The following is a 17,930-nucleotide window of genomic DNA, read 5'->3' as shown; positions in this document are numbered from 1 at the left end:
AAAAAATGGTGGTTTACTTGGGCTGGAGTGGGAAAAACTAGTTTGGCTGAGAAACATTCAGTTCTTCCCTTACAAGCGCAAAGAAAATCAACAGGAATTTTAGAGGTCATGGATCAGAAAAAAATGCAATGGCAACCCCTAGTCTCCTCAGCCAAATCAAATGAAAGAAAACAGGTAAAACTATCTTTCACTCTAAATACCTACCCATGTATTCTGCTGTAGCAATGGGTATTTGATTAAAAGAAGGAAAAAAAATCAAACACCCCCTCACACACTTTTTATTATTAAGAGCTACCATCATCTGGAAGTGACATAGACAAATTAGTTCCCCCAACGACATTTCGTCTCTTAAGCAAAAAAGCTATGTAATACCTTACATAAATTAATCAGCGTGTTATAAAAATAAAGCAGTTTTGGATTAAAGATATTACACTGTAGCTGTGGTGAATTATGAAGCACAAGAATATATGCAGTAATCAGGCATTTTCAGTCTAATCAATCTCCATGGTTATCACTTAATTTTTGGTAGTAGATAATAACTGGCCATGTATTTTGATACTTAAGTCACAAATTGTAGAGAACAAGAAATAGTGTATTAGAGCAACCAGGATTGAAGACTATACTTTCAGGGATCATTTCTATAGTTCGTTACTTGCAACCAGGTTTGTATTTGACAAATGACTGCAATGCTGAACACATTTCTTTTGTGCACTTGGCGATTTGTTTTGCTGTCGGTCCTTGTAGTGGGTTCTTATTATCCATCCTTGTTGCCGGTCCTCAATTTGATTCTTCAATATTCATGTTATCTCCACCTACAGCCTCTGATATTTCTTAATCTTCCTTTTCATCATATAGATCTGTCGAAATGAACTGTCCAGCTAATTTAATATCCATTCATTGGTCCTCTGGCCACCACTGAGACAGATGCAGATGCCTTGTTTTTCAGGATTCGTTTAATGGGTCTATGTGAGGCCATTGAGGTTGCCTGATTGCCCTTCCTGCTTATTCAAGTAATATTATTTCCCTTCTTGGGTCTTCAATGTGGTTCAAGACTAGATAGTTGGAGTTATTTTCCTCTCATGACTTGGCCAAGTTATTTATACTATAATACTTAATCTCTTTAGGATAGAATAATTATTGAAACATTTATCACATGTTTCTTGCTTGATACTGTTTTTTGCTATCGTATCTAATACCTGATATTTGTTTTTATTGTATATAATTTTGTATTAGGCTTAGAACTCTCTTATTTAAACAAAAGAAGGAGGTGCTGTAGGAATTACTACAGCAGTAGCCTTTAAGTTACCCACCTACTTGGGCGTGGCCTCATACTTTAAATGCCAATGTAAAGTGTGTGGTTGCCCTCTCTTCTGGCTGAAAGATTTGGTTGCTCTTCCCCATTAGAGCAGAGGACTGTGATTTGTGAATCTACCCCTAAATAAATAACCCTTTATTATATTCAATTCTGAGCTTGTGTGGGATTTCTTTTTAGCGTCCGTCTTCAGCCACTGCTGGTTGCTCCAGCTGTCAGCTCAGGGTTCCTGCTGGCATAAGACAAAAGGGTGGTTGCTGTAGAGACTCAAGGTTCAATTCACTACATCTGTTGTCCTGGAAAACGCTACCAGCCTCACCTCAACCAATTGCACAGCAGACTTCTCAGCTGGGCGCACTTTGCTACCACCTGCACTGCATCCCACAGACTCCAGACGAGGCCAACCTAGTGTCCCAGGGCAGAAGCAACATAAACACTGAAGCACTCTTAATTTCTTTGTATGAAATTCGGGAGTCTGGTACGATGGCACATTCCTGTAATCCTAGCAGACTAGAGTTGGAATTGGGAGGATACGGAATGCGAGGTCTTCCTCAGCTATGCACCTGTAGCTTTGTGGACAGTGTCTCAAAACGAAAAGTTCTGTCATTAAAAAGAACATGAGTCCCAAGAATATCAAAGTCTAGAAAAAAAATTGGATGAAAACCCCCTTCTTATTGTGTCAGGGGACAGTCATAGCCCATTTCCTCATCTGTTATTTCTTGGGAGACACTCGTAGGAAAGACATCATGATACAACGTCACTTCCAAAGACGTGATGCACAAACACACCCAGATAAAGCATTTCCTAAACAGACCAGGGCTTTCGGGCCAATCTTTCGCTAGACACACAAACACCTTCCCTCAGCCGGGTGGTGGTGGTACATGCCTTTAATCCCAGCACTTGGGAGACGGGCAGGTGGATCTCTGTCTGGTCTACAGAGCTAGTTCCAGGACAGCTAGGGCTGCTACACTTAGAAACCCTACTTGAAAAACAGAAGTGGGGGAAAACCTATCTTCCCTCAGATACTGCTCATGTCTCCACTAGTAAACAAGTTTCACTGAGACCAGCATATGATCACCTCCCCAGTGAACACATGACACTGGCTGCAGGTGTGACCACATACCCATGCAGACTGTCTGTAGTACGTAACTATACCAAGATTAAGGTGTTTCCTATACACTTGTGGAGTACACACTGATCCTAGTCGAGAACCTCCCAGAATGGTATCAGCACAGCCTCTGGCCTTTATGAATATACCAAATTATATCCCCAAATCGGAGATGAGACAAAACCCTTTAGTGTTCCTCTTGCCAGATGAAGGCTTAAGACATGCCACCTCCACGGCTGAATCGGACATGGGATCAAAGGTCCCAAGGCAAACCCTAGTATAACTCAGAGTACAGCCTCCTGAGCTTCCTCTGCTCTGACACTCTGACACTGTCAGGCTTTTCAGTGTCACTGAAAAGGAGACCAAGTGTCCCTCTGCACAGTCTATCCTGATTTGTTTCTGTTGCTGAAGTTTCCTTTTTTTTTTTTTTCTTTGAGACAGGGCCTCACTGTAGCCCAGGCTGGCCTTAAATTACTGATCCTCAGGCTTCCCAGTGCTTAGATTAAAAGCTTGTATCACCATGCTTGGCTTATCCTGACATGTCAAATGCAAAGCCTGGCTCCCATCTCCTAGACAATTCTCCAGGTCCAGGAGAGCTGGTAAGGTTGGCCCTGTGTCTCCCTGTGATGGGGCACCTCCCCACCACTGCCCGGAAGGATGCTGGGTCCCTGCATGCAGAGGGAGGCCTGATTGCTCTGGACATTCAGAAGCCATCACTTGACCTGGAATTGGAGGGCCATTACTATCATTTGAGCTGTAGCTGAGTGTGACTCTCTCCAGCCTCCAGCGCATCCTGGCTCTCTCAAACCTGCTAAATTACCCTCACTAACAGCAGGACTTCGAGGGCCCTCCAGGTCTCTCATGGTGGCTAAGTCTGCTCCCACTCAACTAAGCCAATTCAACTCACACTGACTCTGCTCTCTGGAGTTAGCAGAGCCATTTGCTGGTAGCAGTCCTGATTTCACAGCCCCTCTTGCCTCTTCCTTCCCCAGCTTTTGCCCAATAGTGTGCTGACCTGTGTGTCCTCTCCCGCCTGTCTGTGGGAGCTCAGGGGTTGCTTGTGCAGGTCACAGCTACTCATTCCCCTTTGAATCTTCCAAACACACGGGGCTCTGGCTGGAGAGGAGCCCGGTTCTGTGTGTCCCTGTGCTGGAGGACTTGGGGGTGAGTGCCAGGGGTTTCCTATCAGTCAGAAAGTAAGAGGGACCCTTGACTCACTGTGTGAGAGAGGAAACAGCAGGTTATTCTTGGGTGGTAGGGGACACATGGGCAAATAGGCCCACAGAAGTTGTTTGAACCTGGGAGCTTTGGAGAACAGTGGGGAGCCCAGAGGACAGCATCCAGGGAGGACTGAGGTTGGCTTAATGGTGTGAGTAGCATTCACTGAGCCCTGAGTGGGAGGCTGTCTCCTCATAGTGCCTGCATTGGGTCCTATGGAGTCCTTGTCTTACTCCTAACTAGGGTCATAGGATGGATACAGGGATCCACCCTGGCATGTGTGTCTCTTGTATCCTGAACTTGCCCAGGGGCATGGGCCCAGCTCTGAATAAAGCCATCATCTGCACCTCTAGTATTTCTCCTTATTAATCTGCTTGCTATTCCATAATAATGAATCTAAACCCCCTCTAAAAGTCTGTATCTAGGATATGTACCATGGCCTCCAGGACAATGAATTTTCTGCTCTCCAGTCCTTTTTTTTTCTTTTTAAATCAGGTATTCTTGTTTCCCCGGCAGGTTTCTTCCTTGCCACAATGCATAAATACTTACTTTACAGATTTATAGTGTTCATATTTATAACTAAACTTCCAGCTTTTCCATATGTGGACTCTAGGTATCTATCTACCTATCTACACATAGAGATAGATACAGACTTTACCATATTTTCTTTATTTTCTGTGTATATGTGCGTGCATGCATGACAAAGCCCACATGTGGAGGGCAGAGAACAACACGCAGGAGTTGGTCCTCCCCTTCCACAAAGCAGATCCTGGGATTGAATTCAGGCAGTCTGACATGGCAGCAAGTACCTTTACTCACTAAGCTATCTTTTTGCTTGTTTCTATTGGTTTTTAAAGATTTTCTCAACTGAGCCATTTTGCCAGCCCTAGTTATTATATTTTTTCAACATCTGTATTAGCATTTATTAATTATACCAAATAATGCATTTCATTGTGATGCATTCACATATTCAAAAAATGTGCTTTTATCATATTTACCCCACATTCAATCTCTTGTTCCCTTCTCCAATTCTTAGTAATTGGAAATAAACCCAGGGTCTTCTTCATGTTAAGCAAGGCTCTCCAATACCGAGCTGTAGTCTAGGACCTCATTTACTTTTTATTTTGAGACCAGTTCTCACTAAGTTACCAAGTCTTGCCTTGAACTTACAATCTTCCTGCCTCTGCCTCCCAAGTACCTGCGGTTACAGGCCTGTATCACCAAACCTAGCTTTCTTCTTTCTTACTTACAGTCATAGGCTAACCTACAAAACTCTATCCTTTGTTTTGCTTCTCAACATATTCTCTCTCTCTCTCTCTCTCTCTCTCTCTCACACACACACACACACACACACACACACAGACACACAAAATATGTCCCCTTTTATTTTATCTTTATGAGCATTTCTCCTTCATGTATGTATGTGTACTCATGCAGGCCCATGGAGGTCAGAAGAGGACACTGAACCCTGTGGAATGAAGTTCCAGATGGTCTGAGGCATTATGTGAGTGACAGGAATCAAAGGGAGGTCCTCTGCAAGAACAGCTGAGCCATCTCTCCAGCCCCCAAATATGCCCTTTTTGCCTATTTTTTGGGTGGGAACAGGGCCTGATGTAGGTCAAGTTGGGCTGGAATTCATCAGGTACCCAAGGCTGTCCTGGGTCCCCTGTCTCCACCTTCCAAATGCTTACTTTAGGCACTTGCCTCTACTCACAGTCAAAACTAGACCTTCTACTATCCTAAATTCCCTCATCTAATTCTCTTTGCCCATCAATTGTCCTCATTTCTCTCTTTCCTTTTCCTTTTAATGTTTTATGAAAGAAACTCTTTTTCAAATTTACTTATTTAATGGATATGAGTGTTCTATTTGCATGTACAACTTTATGTCAGAAGAAAGCACCAGAACCTGCTATAGATGGTTGTGAGCCACCATGTGATTGCTGAGAATTGAACTCAGGACCTCTGGAAGAGCCAGTGCTCTTAATTATTGAGTCATCTTTCCAGCCCTGAAAAAACTCTTAATTATACTGCCTAGCTGCCTAGACTCCGTACAAAGTTAGGCTTCTAGACTCTATAATGGATCATAAAGGATGATCCTCAAATACCTACCCAGGAAAGAATCTTGGGAAATAAAGCAACCTGGCTAGAAAATAATTTTGCCAACACACATGCTTCTCTTAAAATAAACTATTTAATCCATGTGATGGAACACAGCTGCTTTATACGAGCTTCTATTTCTTCAGGTCTCTGCTTCTCTGTGTCCGCTTATAGCTGGATAATGCCCAATGCCACCACACCTGCTCCATCCATAGCTCATCCTCAGCTATGGAGCGTTGCCCATCCTTCGTAAGTTGCCTCAACTACATCCCTGCCCAACAGGACTTTGACTTTCCACAAGGTCTGCTTCTGGTGTCTGTAATGGTATAATGCCAGTAGTTCAGGATGGCCTCAAATTCTCAATCTCCCTGCCTCAGCCTCTCAAGTGCCAGGATTACAGGTATGTGCCACCATGCCCAACAGACATGGGGATGCTTTGTCAAAATTCTGCTGTATTCAGCCATGCACTATGCTAACTGATTCATATCTGCTATCTCATTTAGTGATCAGAACAACCTCATAGGGATGAATTGGCCCTTCACTTTCCGCCAACAATAGCATCCTTCACCCTACAGAAAAAGAACAAGGCCAATCAACACAAGTCGTTTCACGTTCACGCTTACTACTTCAAAATCCCTATGGGCTTTTGATTGCATTGTTTCCTGTACTGCGGTTATGAAAGAAATGTCAAATGGGCAGAATCAGAAACAGACAAGAAGCCAGGCAGTGGTGGCGCACACCTTTAATCCCAGCACTCGGGAGGCAGAGTGACAGACAAGAGAGACTGTGAGAGACTGTGGTTCTCAAGAACACAGAACTTGATGGAATCTCTAAGGATGACAGGTGTCTGGCTCAGCAGTTAAGGACACCTCTTGCTCACAACGACCTGTTACTCCAGTTCCAGGGGATCTGATGCCCTCTTCCGACCTCTGAGGGCCACATGCCCTCGTGGTGCAACATAATGCACATGCAGGCAAAGCATTCATATACATAAAATAAATAAAATGTAATTAATTTTTTTTTTTGGTTTTGTTTTTGAGACAGGGTTTCTCTGTAGCTTTGGAGCCTGTCCTGGAACTAGCTCTTGTAGACCAGGCTGGCCTCGAACTCACAGAGTTCTGCCTCTCTGCCTCCCAAGTGCTGGGATTAAAGGTGTGCGTATTTAAAATTTTAAGAACAGATGTCTAAGAGGGTGTGGATGTGGTTCAGTGGTAGAACACTTGCTGTCTTACTTTGCTTTCTATTACTTTGATAAACACCATGACCAAAAACAACTTGGGGAGGAAAAGGTTTATTTCATTTTATAGTTTAAAGCCAATCATTAAAGGCAGTCAGGGCAGGAACTTAAGGCTGGAACTAAACAAGAGACCATGGAGGAATGTTTTTTACTAGCTTACTCCTCATGGATTGCTCAGTTTGTTTTCTTATACAATCCAGGCCTGCTGTCCAAGGGTAGCAATACCCACAGTAGGATGGGCCCTTCCACGCCAATCATTATTCATGAAAATGCCCCCACAGACTTGCTTGAAGGCCAATCTAATGGAGGCATTTTCTCAACTGAGGTTCCTTCTCTCCAGATCACTCTTGCAAACTTGACACAAAAAAACACATACAAACAACAACAATAACAAAAAACAACTTACCAAAACACTTGCGTAGCATGTGTGAGGCTCGCTCTGGATTTTATTCCCAGCAAACACACACACCCCACAGACACACTCATACCTGCACGTACACAGGCACATACATGTTTACACAAAGGAAAATAAGAGGCAAAGACATGTATAAAATGAACTTCCAAGAAAGTTCAGAAAGTTGTCGTACAAAGACATGCTGAGCAGGGATAAGGATGTACCTCAGTTGCTAGAGTGCTTGCCTCACAGGTACTAGGTCCTGGGTCAGGTACTAATACCTGGGCATGTGATAACATGTGAGCTTGGTATCTCAGCATTTCAAAAGTGGAGGCAGAAGGATCAGAAGTTGATGTGGGAGTTCCCTCTGTATGTTGTGATTACCATTAATGAATAAAGAAACTGCTTTGGACCTATAGCAGGGTAGAAGGGAAAACTAAGCTAAATGTTGAGAGAAAGGAGGTGGAGTCAGGAGAGAAGCCATGGAGCCGCTGGAGCTAGATGCTGGGAACTTTACCCATAAGCCACAGCCACGTGGTAACACACAGATTAATGGAGGTGGGTTAAATTAATATGTAAGAGTTAGCCAATAAGAAGCTAGAGCTAATGGGCCAAGCAGTGATTTAATTAATATAGTTCTTGTATGATTGTTTTGGGTCTAAGCTAGCCACGCAGCCGGGAAACCAACAAGCAGCCTCCTCCAACAAAAAGTTCAAAGTCATCCTTGGCTACACAGGGATTTTAAGGCCATCCTAGGACACCTGAGGCTCAGATTTAAAAGGGGGGGGGAGCTAAAAGCCAAAGAAATCCTCGTAAGAGGTAGGGATGCAGCTCAGTCCTGGGTCCTGCCTCTAACAGGCACACACACAACTTTAAATTACCGAGGTCTAAAGTGTAGCTTACTAATGGAAAACAGCTCCCTTTCTAGGGTGTAATTGCTTTTACTTTTCAGCCTTTTAAATGTACTCCTTGCTTTCTAATTGCCATCATTTCCACCAAGTGAAATTAATCACAGTAATGGCTTTGATTTTATCTGTACAACCACTACTTCTTTGTTGATGGCTCTGGACTCCTCCCCATGAGTCAAAATGATGGCTCCAAATGTCTATCCCCCGAGGTAGCCAAGGGCCTCTGCTTAGAGGAAAGCTAATGACCACTCTTCTTTGTAGACATCTCATTTGACTGGTGATGGTTCTTCTTTCATCCCTTCATCTTCATATACCCTGCCACTTTCGAGCCCTAAATAAAAGGTACCACTCCTCCTGCACCTCCCTCCAGCGGGAGATGCTCATTTACTTATGCTCTGTATGCCATAGAACCATGGCCGAGGTGAAGCTGCCATTCTCCCTCTTCATCACTGCTTCCGCTATGCAGCAATTCTTTCACCATTGCTTCTGTGAGTTCCATGCTATCTATCATCTGCCCTTCACTAAAACTGTCAAACAACATCCTGGCCGGTCTATCACTGAACATGTCACCAGCCTCACAGTCTCCTTACCAGAATATTGGGCATGTGCATATATTGAACACACTATGTAGACTGGGCTGGCCTCAAACTCAAGGCGATCCACTTGCCTCTGCCTCCTGACTGTTGGGATTAGAGGCATGCACCACTAGGCCTGCTTGGTTTTGAATTGTTATTATTGTATATGTATGTGCATGATGTGGGGTGGGCATGGGTGCCAGCCTATGCACATGGGGGTCTAAGAACAACTTTGTGAGGTTAATTCTCTCCTTTCCACCTTCTTGTGGGTTCTAGAGATGAAACACATGTCACCAGGCTCAGGCAGCTCACATTTTACCGACTGGGTCTTCTCACTGGCCCTTCCTGCAGTATTTTTATGAAGGAAAACCATTTCGAGGACCCATCCAGGTGGGACAGTCTAAAGTAGCAGCAAGCGAACAGCATTACGTGACATAGCTTTCTGGTTTCATGCTGAGTTTTTAACATTCACAGACTGTGCTAATTAAAGAATTAATTCGGTTGGCGGACAAAAATCTCACTCTGTAGCCCGAAGTGTCCTGAAAGTCGCTATGTTAGCCAAGGATAGTTTCAAAGTCTCAGTGATTGTCCCACTTCAGCCCCTCAAATGTCAGGATTACAGGCATGTGCCACCGCTCCCAGCTTATACGGTGCTGCAGCTCAAATTAGGACATCAAACGTGCCAAGCAAGCATCCTAGCCATTGAGCTGGATACATAGATTCTTAAACCATTTTAAGAATCTATGTATTTTCATTTTAATGAAAAATCATTCATGTATCAACTTGTTGTGGTGATTCCCACTGCAAAAGATTGTTTGGGGGATTTGGTTTGGTTTTGGAGGTAAGAGTGTCAGTCTGTAGTCCAAGCTAGCCTGGAACTCCAGGCAGTTCTGCTTCTGCCTGTCAAGTTATTGGTGTTACAGGCCTGAGCCACCATGCCTCACCAAGATTGTTATGAGATAGATTTATCTCTTTTGATTTATTTCTATTGAATTTTTTGTTCGGTTTTTATTTTTTACTGTTACCTTTTGGCTTTCCGGGGCATGGTCTCATATAGCCCAAGCGGGTCTTGAACTCCCTATGTAGTCAAAGATGACCTTGAACTCCCGATCCTGTATCTACCTTCCAAGTGCTGGGGTCATAGGTGTGCATCACCACACCCGGCGTATGCAGTGCTGGGTCTTGAACCAACTAAGCTACATTTCCAGCCCCCTCCATTTTTCTAAAGAAAAGGGCTCATACTTTAGCCCAGGTTTCTCTTGAAATCTCAGAAATCCTCCTGCCCCAGCTTCTTGAGTGCTGTAAGCATGCAAGGCTTGTTGTGACATTTAAATGAGATATACCCTTTAAACAAATAGCTCACATTAGATGGTAGGTAAATGGTCAAAGTAGGAGGCCACAATAAACTCTTCTGCACCTCCCATGCCTGACCAGCAGGTGGCAGGCTCCCACAGCTAAACCTTTCTAGGCCCGGGTGGCCTAGTCAATGGTCCTGTCCAGCACCAGAGAAGAGGCAAAGTATAAGGATGCGACTTTTTGCACCTCACCTGCTCCTGGTCCCACCAACTTTGGTGGAGAAACTTCACGGGACTGCTTTTAAAAGGGGACTCTTCTGACTACACAGCAAGCCCTATTGAAAGTTCCTAACTAGGCATCATAATTTGGAAATGACAAATATATGGTTAGGAAGCAGAAAAAAAAAAAATTCACGGCAGAAAAGAAAAGCCAAGCTGACTTAGGAAAAGGCCAAAGGGAGAATGAAATATATAGGTGAAAGAATAGAATGAGAGAGAAGGAAGGATGGAACATTTTTACTCAGCCCCCCTCACACTCAAAGCTTTGTTGTAGCCCATCCATTTAAATCTACCAGCAACCTGAAACCCTCCACCTCCGAGACTCTGGCCATATATCAAATCCCTTTTTAATGTCTTTGATCCCACTGATTCTCTAGTTGGCAATTTCTCAGATATGTTTCAGAGAGAAGCATTAGAGTCCCTAGCAAAGAAGTTGTCAATCTTTTTGAGTCGGTGTAATTTCTGCTTAGTAGCTGAGCTGCCATGTTTTTCTAACTCCCCAATTCTCCCCATTAGAAACTATATTTCCAGGTTTTGAAAGACGTCTTTTTCCTTCTTACAATAGCTTCTTTGACTTTACAGCTAACCAAGCTGTGTATCTGATTTCCCACATACCTAGTATTTTTTCTTCAGCATTGGCACACATTTTCCCCTCAGGCTTCCAACCGGGTATTTTATTTTTTAAACATTCAACGGGTTTCCTGTGGGTATTGACTGTGAATGTTAGCTTTAATTTTTCCTAATGCCTTATAACATGAGATATACCCAAACAGCATCCTGATGAGGAACGGGTGATTTAGTCTGCTCTAGCTGGACAGAAATATGGCTGTAACCGTTGGTAACGCCCAAGCATAGGAAAGATCTTCTGTCGACATTTCCTTTGGTGCTGAGGATGGAATGCCCAGAGTTTTCACATGCTAAACACAGACTCTACCGCTCAGCTACGCTGCAGCCTAAAACCTTCTAAGAAAAATAAGGACTAATTGAGAAAAAGGAACTGTACCCTGGAAAGAACAATATAATACAAACGAAATCATCAGAATTCAAAGGCCAATGTCGTTAACTTGCCACTAATCCTCTCTCTCCCCTGACAAGACGTGGCTGGAGAAAGCAAATCAATTTCTAGAACAACATAAAGGCTCTAAGATCTAACAGTCAGAAAATAAGACCTTGTATATTTGGCAAATCATGATCCATCAAGGGAGGTCTGCATCATCCTTCCATCCACACAAGAGTGCAGCTGCCATTGCTAAAACTATCGTCAATAAATAGGCTTGCTGTGGGCACAGCTCTAAATGAGGCTTTTATAGTATCCTCTCTAAGGCTCAGGAACACTATGGAAAAGAGGATAGGAAGTTTGTACGAGCTGGAAGATACAGTGAAGGGGTATGAACTAGACGCCATACAACTGCTGCAGTTATTAACTCCATACAATAACTACTAGCTATTAATAATCAACTAGCTACCTGTACTGGGTGCACAGAAGACAAGCCCTATCAATAAGCCAAGGGGGGGGGGGGTCAAAGGATCCTCCCCTTTACCTTTGAAATACTGGCTATTGCTAAGACTCCGGAAGAAGGGGAGCCAGCATCTGCAGTTGTGTACCTATGGCTGAGTCCACTGGGCTCCGAGAGATAGCTCAAATCCGTAGGCACACAGACAGACCTGGATAATCCCAGTAGATGACAAAGCAAACAGTCATAAATGAGTCAGAGAACTCCTCCAAGGAGGTAGGGAGGTGGCAGGTGAAAGTGGCCGGTGTCCACTGTGTACGTGCGCAAAACTGACTAGGAAGCTAACTCGGTTTGTTTGTCAAGACAGGGTTTCTCTGTGCAGCCCTAACTGTCCTGGAACTCACTCTGTTGACCAGGCTGGCCTCTAACTCAGAGATCTGCCTGCCTTTGCCGCCCAAGTGCCAGGATTAAAGGTGTGTGTCACCACTACCTGGCAAGAAATTAACTATTTTTTTTTTTTTTTATTTCGAGACAGGGTTTCTCTGTAGCTTTGGTGCCTGTCCTGGAACTAGCTCTTGTAGACCAGGCTGGTCTCGAACTCACAGAGATCCGCCTGCCTCTGCCTTCTGAGTGCTGGGATTAAAGGTGTGCACCACCACCGCCCGGCTGAGAATGAACTTTTAAGATGTATTTAGCTTAAGTTATGTGTATGAGCTTTGCCTGCATGCGTATATGTGCACCACATGTGCGCGTGGAACCTACAGTAATCAAAAGAGGGCATCAGAACCCAAGATACTGATTCACCTCTCCAGGACAGAAACGCAGTTAATAGTGACAAAAAGAAATTGACTAGTCGGGAAATGACTCCGTCATAGCCCCCAGCCTTGCAGGTACCCACATAGGCAAAGGTTTGACCCCCAACTGACCTGGGTTCTGACAGAATGCCCTGTGACCCTTGTGCAACAGGAGAGTGTAACAGCCAGGAAGGAACTAGTACCAGACCATCCCACTCAGTGTCCTTTGTCCCTTACGAGACTAGCATGACCAGTTTCTTTTTTGTTTCACAGGTTCTGCTGAGAAAAGGCTGTTGCCGCCCTGTCTCTGCAGAATACAAAACAGTTTTCATGTAGAATATGTACAAGAATATGTATGTGTATAAAATGAAAGGGATTTTTGGGGGGGTTTTGGTGGTTGTTTTTTGTTTGTTTGTTTGTTTGTTTAGGGGGTTTTCTTTCTTTCTTTTGGTTTTCTTGTTTGTTTGTTTGTTTGTTTGTTGTTGTTGTTGTTTCGTTTTTTCAAGACAGGGTTTCTCTGTGTAGCCCTGGCTGTCCTGGAACTCACTCTGTAGACCAGGCTGGACTTAAACTCACAGAGATCCATCTGCCTCTGCCTCCCGAGTGCTGGGATTAAAGGCATGTATCACCACCCCTGGCTAAAATAAAAGTTTTATCTGATACAAAGTACAAATTTGTGGAAATGGATATTCCATAGAATGTAAAGTCATAGACTATGATCTCCCCAAAGGCGGCCTAAAATGGCTTCCTCCAAAGAAGTGTGTGTCACAGTTCATGTCGTAGTCACCTGGCCCCTTCCACTTCAGTATAGTCCTCCTTAGGATGACAGACAGGGCTCACGGGGAGATGGCACCAGGTTGACTCTTTTTTTGTTGTTGTTGTATATATTAAAATTTGTAAGTCTAGAAATGATTTGAATCTTTATCAATGTTAATAAAATAAAAGGTGTGGCTCTACCTTGTCTCCTGTGTGAACTTTACAAATCTTCACGGCTTCTATATAGCCAGGTGTTAATTGTGCCCAAGGCATGACTGATTGAGGATGGAGTGATACTTTTACAAGCTCTGAGTCATCCTCTCTGCCGGAGGCTGCTGCAAATTCCATGTGAGGGTTCATTCAGGACAAGTAGTCTAGGCTAGTGGAAGAATACAGAGTGACATGTATCCACCATTATTGCTGTCACACAAAAAAGTTTCATTGTTTTTGAAATCTGTGCTCTTCCTCCTGGTCCCTCTCACCAACTACCACTGGGCTAACCGACCTTTTGGTCTCACACTCATTTAGCCTCTTCCCAATGTCACACAGAGTCACACAGTCTGTAGTCCTTTCCGGCTGCCTTCTTTTACTTAATATGCATTTCAAGTCCTGCAAGGTCTACCATGGTTTGGAAGCATATTTAATTTCAGTGCTAAAAACAGTCCACTGTCTGGACTTTGTTAATTCATTTAACAAAAGGGCATCTTGGATGCTTCCAACAGTTACGAAAAATACTACCTTACAATGCTGGGTATGACAGTACCAGCCTTTAATCCCAGCAGTATGGAGGTGGAGACAGAAGGAGCAGGATTTACAATCATCTTCGGCTACATACAGAATTCAAGGCAGCCTGGGATGCACATGATTCCCTGTCTCAAACAGCAACAAGAAAAGAGTACTGTTCTAAACATACATACACAGTTTTTGTGTGGACACACTTTTCCAATTCATTGGGTAAATGTCAAAGACCATGATCGCCTAGTTCTATAGGACAGTGCTTAGTTTTATAACAGATTGAAGTAGGCAAGAGTAAGATATACTTTAGTACCCTGGGACCTCCATTTGGTTTTGAGTTATACACACACCCCTCACTTGTCCTATTGCCCTTGGCAGCCCTAGTTCCTTCTGCACAAAGTATTCACCCACATCCCTATCCAAACTAGGTATCTAAGTACCCTCAGAACTCAACCCCTACTCCTGCAACAGACAACAATCATAAGTTTTCTGCGCCTGATAACAATCAAATTTGGACAATTTCTATTCAAGTGTATTCTGAGAATAGCTAGGTATAGAGAACAGAAGGATCAATCCAGTCTGAACTGGTTTTGGGTTCATAGAAGGCAAAACTGAGTCTTCTAGTAACATTTTAGGGAGAATCTTTTACCATCTCATTATTTACCATCTTATACCTATGTATACTTGGGTGCGCATATAATCCAAATAGAATGTATTTTGGGAAGGGAATACACAGAGAAATGATTATATAACCCAATCTATCATTTAAAATAGTCACCCAAACTATGCTCCTTAGTAACCAACTCTTCCTTCTTAAATTCCATAAAAGAAAGCCCTTAAGAATAATTGGGGCCCAGTCGGGCAGTAGTGAAACACACCTTTAATCCCAGCACTCGGGAAGCAAAGCCAGACAGATCTCTGTGAGTTTGAGGCCAGCCTGGTCTACAAGAGCTAGTTCCAGGACAGTCTCCAAAGCTTCAGAGAAACACTGTCTTGTGCCGGGCGGTGGTGGCGCACGCCTTTAATCCCAGCACTCGGGAGGCAGAGGCAGGCGGATCTCTGTGAGTTCGAGGCCAGCCTGGTCTACAAGAGCTAGTTCCGGGACAGACACCAAAGCTACAGAGACATCCTGTTTCCAAAAACCAAAAAAAAAAAAAAGAATAATTGTGGCCCTTGGGTCTCCTTACCCATGTGGTCTGATGTCAACCTTTCTAAAAATTTATTTTTACTCTATCTGTGTATTTTGCCTGCATTTATGTATGTACACTACAAGCATGCAGTGCCCTTGGAGGCTAGAAGAGGGCATCAGATGCCCTGGAACTGGAGTTTTAAAAAGTTGTGAGTTACCTTGTAGGTACAGGGAACCAAACCCTGGTCTTGTGCAAAGCACTGAGTGTTCTTAACTACTGAGCCTTCTAAGAAATAGCCCCCCGCCGGGCGGTGGTGGCGCACGCCTTTAATCCCAACACTTGGGAGGCAGAGGCAGGCGGATCTCTGTGAGTTTGAGACCAGCCTGGTCTACAAGAGCTAGTTCCAGGACAGGCTCCAAAGCCACAGAGAAACCCTGTCTCGAAAAAGCAAAAAAAAAAAAAAAAAAAATTAGCCCCCACCATATCAATGTTGATAGTTGGTATCTTTCTTTTTTTATTTTTATTTGTTTATTTTTCCATTAAAAGATTTACAGTTCCTCCCCTCCTCCCATTCCCCTCCTGGTCCTCTACTCACCCTCCTCCCTCCCCTCCGTCCTTAAGAGAGGGCAGGGAACCCTGCCCTGTGGGAAGTCCAAGGACCACTCCCCCTACATCCAGGCCCAGGAGGCTTTGCATCCAAACAGACTAGGGTCCCAAAAAGCCAGTACATGCAGTAGAAACAAGTCCCAGTGCCTTTATCATTGGCTTCTCAGTCAGCCCCCATTATCAGGCACATTTAGAGAGTCCGGTTTGATCACATGCTCGTTCAGTCCTAGTCCAGCTGGATTTGGTAAACTCCCATTAGAACAGGCATCGTTCTTTAATCTGTGTTATTGCTTTGCTCAAAACAAAATTGTCTTGCTTCTTTTCCAAATCTGTTTGAGCCCTTATTCCCAATTCTTTGAATAAGAGGCTAAGAACATGGAAACACTTGGTCCAGATCCCAGCCACAGATAAGAAAACTTCCAAACTTCCAAGTCCCTGTCCTGTTCTGCATTCCCACGAGCAGTGAAAGAGAGTGCATACTACCCCACATCCTTGATGGGATCTGATGTTGTTCATGCTCTGGATTTTGAACATTTTAAATTTAGGCAGTCATATTTAACTGTTGTTTTAGTTTGCACGACATATGAAGTAGGATGTCTTTCCAACCTTGTTTGGCATGTGATCTCTTCCTTGGTTAGGTATCACTAAGGTCTTGGTCCATTTTGAGTTGAGCTGTTAGTCTCATATTGCTGATTTTTAACATTTCTTTTCCTTTATTCCCTTCTTGAGACAGGGCCTTACTATGCAGTCCTGACTGGTCTGGAACTCAGAGAAATCCATCTGCCTCCATCTCTGAGTCCATTGTATAATTTGGATAAGTCTCTCTCTCTCTTCTCTATCTCATGGGCTTGGCAAATATTTCTTTAATTTGTCTTATTTTCTTAACACTGTTACAGAAGAGAAGGGGTTTTGTCTTGTTTATTGAGGCACTTGGATTGAATTTAGGGTCTTGCAAAAGCTAGGCAAACACCCTTGTTTTGCCAGCAAGCTATATCACAGCCCTCTTTTCATTTTTTTGTTTCAATACAGGGTCTTCCTAAATTGCTCGAACAGGACCCTCCTGCCTCAGCCTTTATTTTTGTTTTGTTGTTGTTGTTTGTTTTTGTTTTGTTTATTGAGACAGGGTTCCTCTGTAGCTTTGGAGCCTGACCTGGAACTAGCTCTTGTAGACCAGTCTGACTTCAAATTCACAGAGATCCGCCTGCCTCTGCCTCCTGAGTTCTAGGATTAAAGGCGTGCACCACCACCGCCCAGTCCTCAGCCTTCTAAGTAGCCGAGATTACAATCCTGTGATGTCAGACTCAGTCAGAACTAACATTTTAGCTTCAGTGAAATCCATTTTATCAATTAGATCTTTCATGGATTATTGCTTTCTATCTAAAACGTCAGTAGCAGGACTAGAGAGATGGCTCAGCCAATAAGAACACTGGTTGCTCTTCAAGAAGGCCTACATTTGATTCTGAGCACCCACATTGCAGCTAGCTCACTATGGTCTGTTGCAAAGTGATCCAATGCTCTCTTATTGCCTCTGTGGTCACTGCAGGCACATGGTGCACATACATGTAGGTGAAACACCAACATACATTAAATAGGTGAATAAATGTCAGTCTCAAAAGAATACAAGCAAAAAGTCAACAGCATATCTAAGGGCCATCAAGATTTTATCTCATGCTAATTTTTGTTTCCATAAACTGCATAGGTCTATGATCTATTTGCTTTTCCTTTTTTCTTTCTTTTCTTTTTTTTTTTTTTTCATTTTTGTTTTTTCGAGATAGGGTTTCTCTGTAGCTTTGGAACCTGTCTTGGAACTCACTTGGTAGACCAGGCTGGCCTGGAACTCACAGACATCCGCCTGTCTCTGACTCCTGAGTGCTGGGATTAAAGGCGTGTGCTACCACCACCCGGCTTATACGATCTATTTTCTAATAATTTTGTATCAAGATTATCTTAAAATATTTATTCTTACTTTTAAATTCTTTTTTAAAAAAATATTTATTTATTTATTATGTATACAATGTTCTGTCTGTGTGTA

General features: G+C 43.4%; 1 pseudogene; it reads left to right on the top strand.

Annotated features, from left to right (window-relative positions):
• Nucleotides 1–613: 613 nt before the first annotated feature.
• LOC130868764 (small nucleolar RNA U3) lies at nt 614–708 on the top strand (annotated as a pseudogene).
• Nucleotides 709–17,930: the final 17,222 nt, after the last annotated feature.

Source organism: Chionomys nivalis, chromosome X, assembly GCF_950005125.1.
Source record: "Chionomys nivalis chromosome X, mChiNiv1.1, whole genome shotgun sequence".
NCBI lineage: Eukaryota > Metazoa > Chordata > Mammalia > Rodentia > Cricetidae > Chionomys > Chionomys nivalis.
Note: the sequence above shows the minus strand (reverse complement) of the source record. Positions and strands in the feature narration are given on the sequence as shown.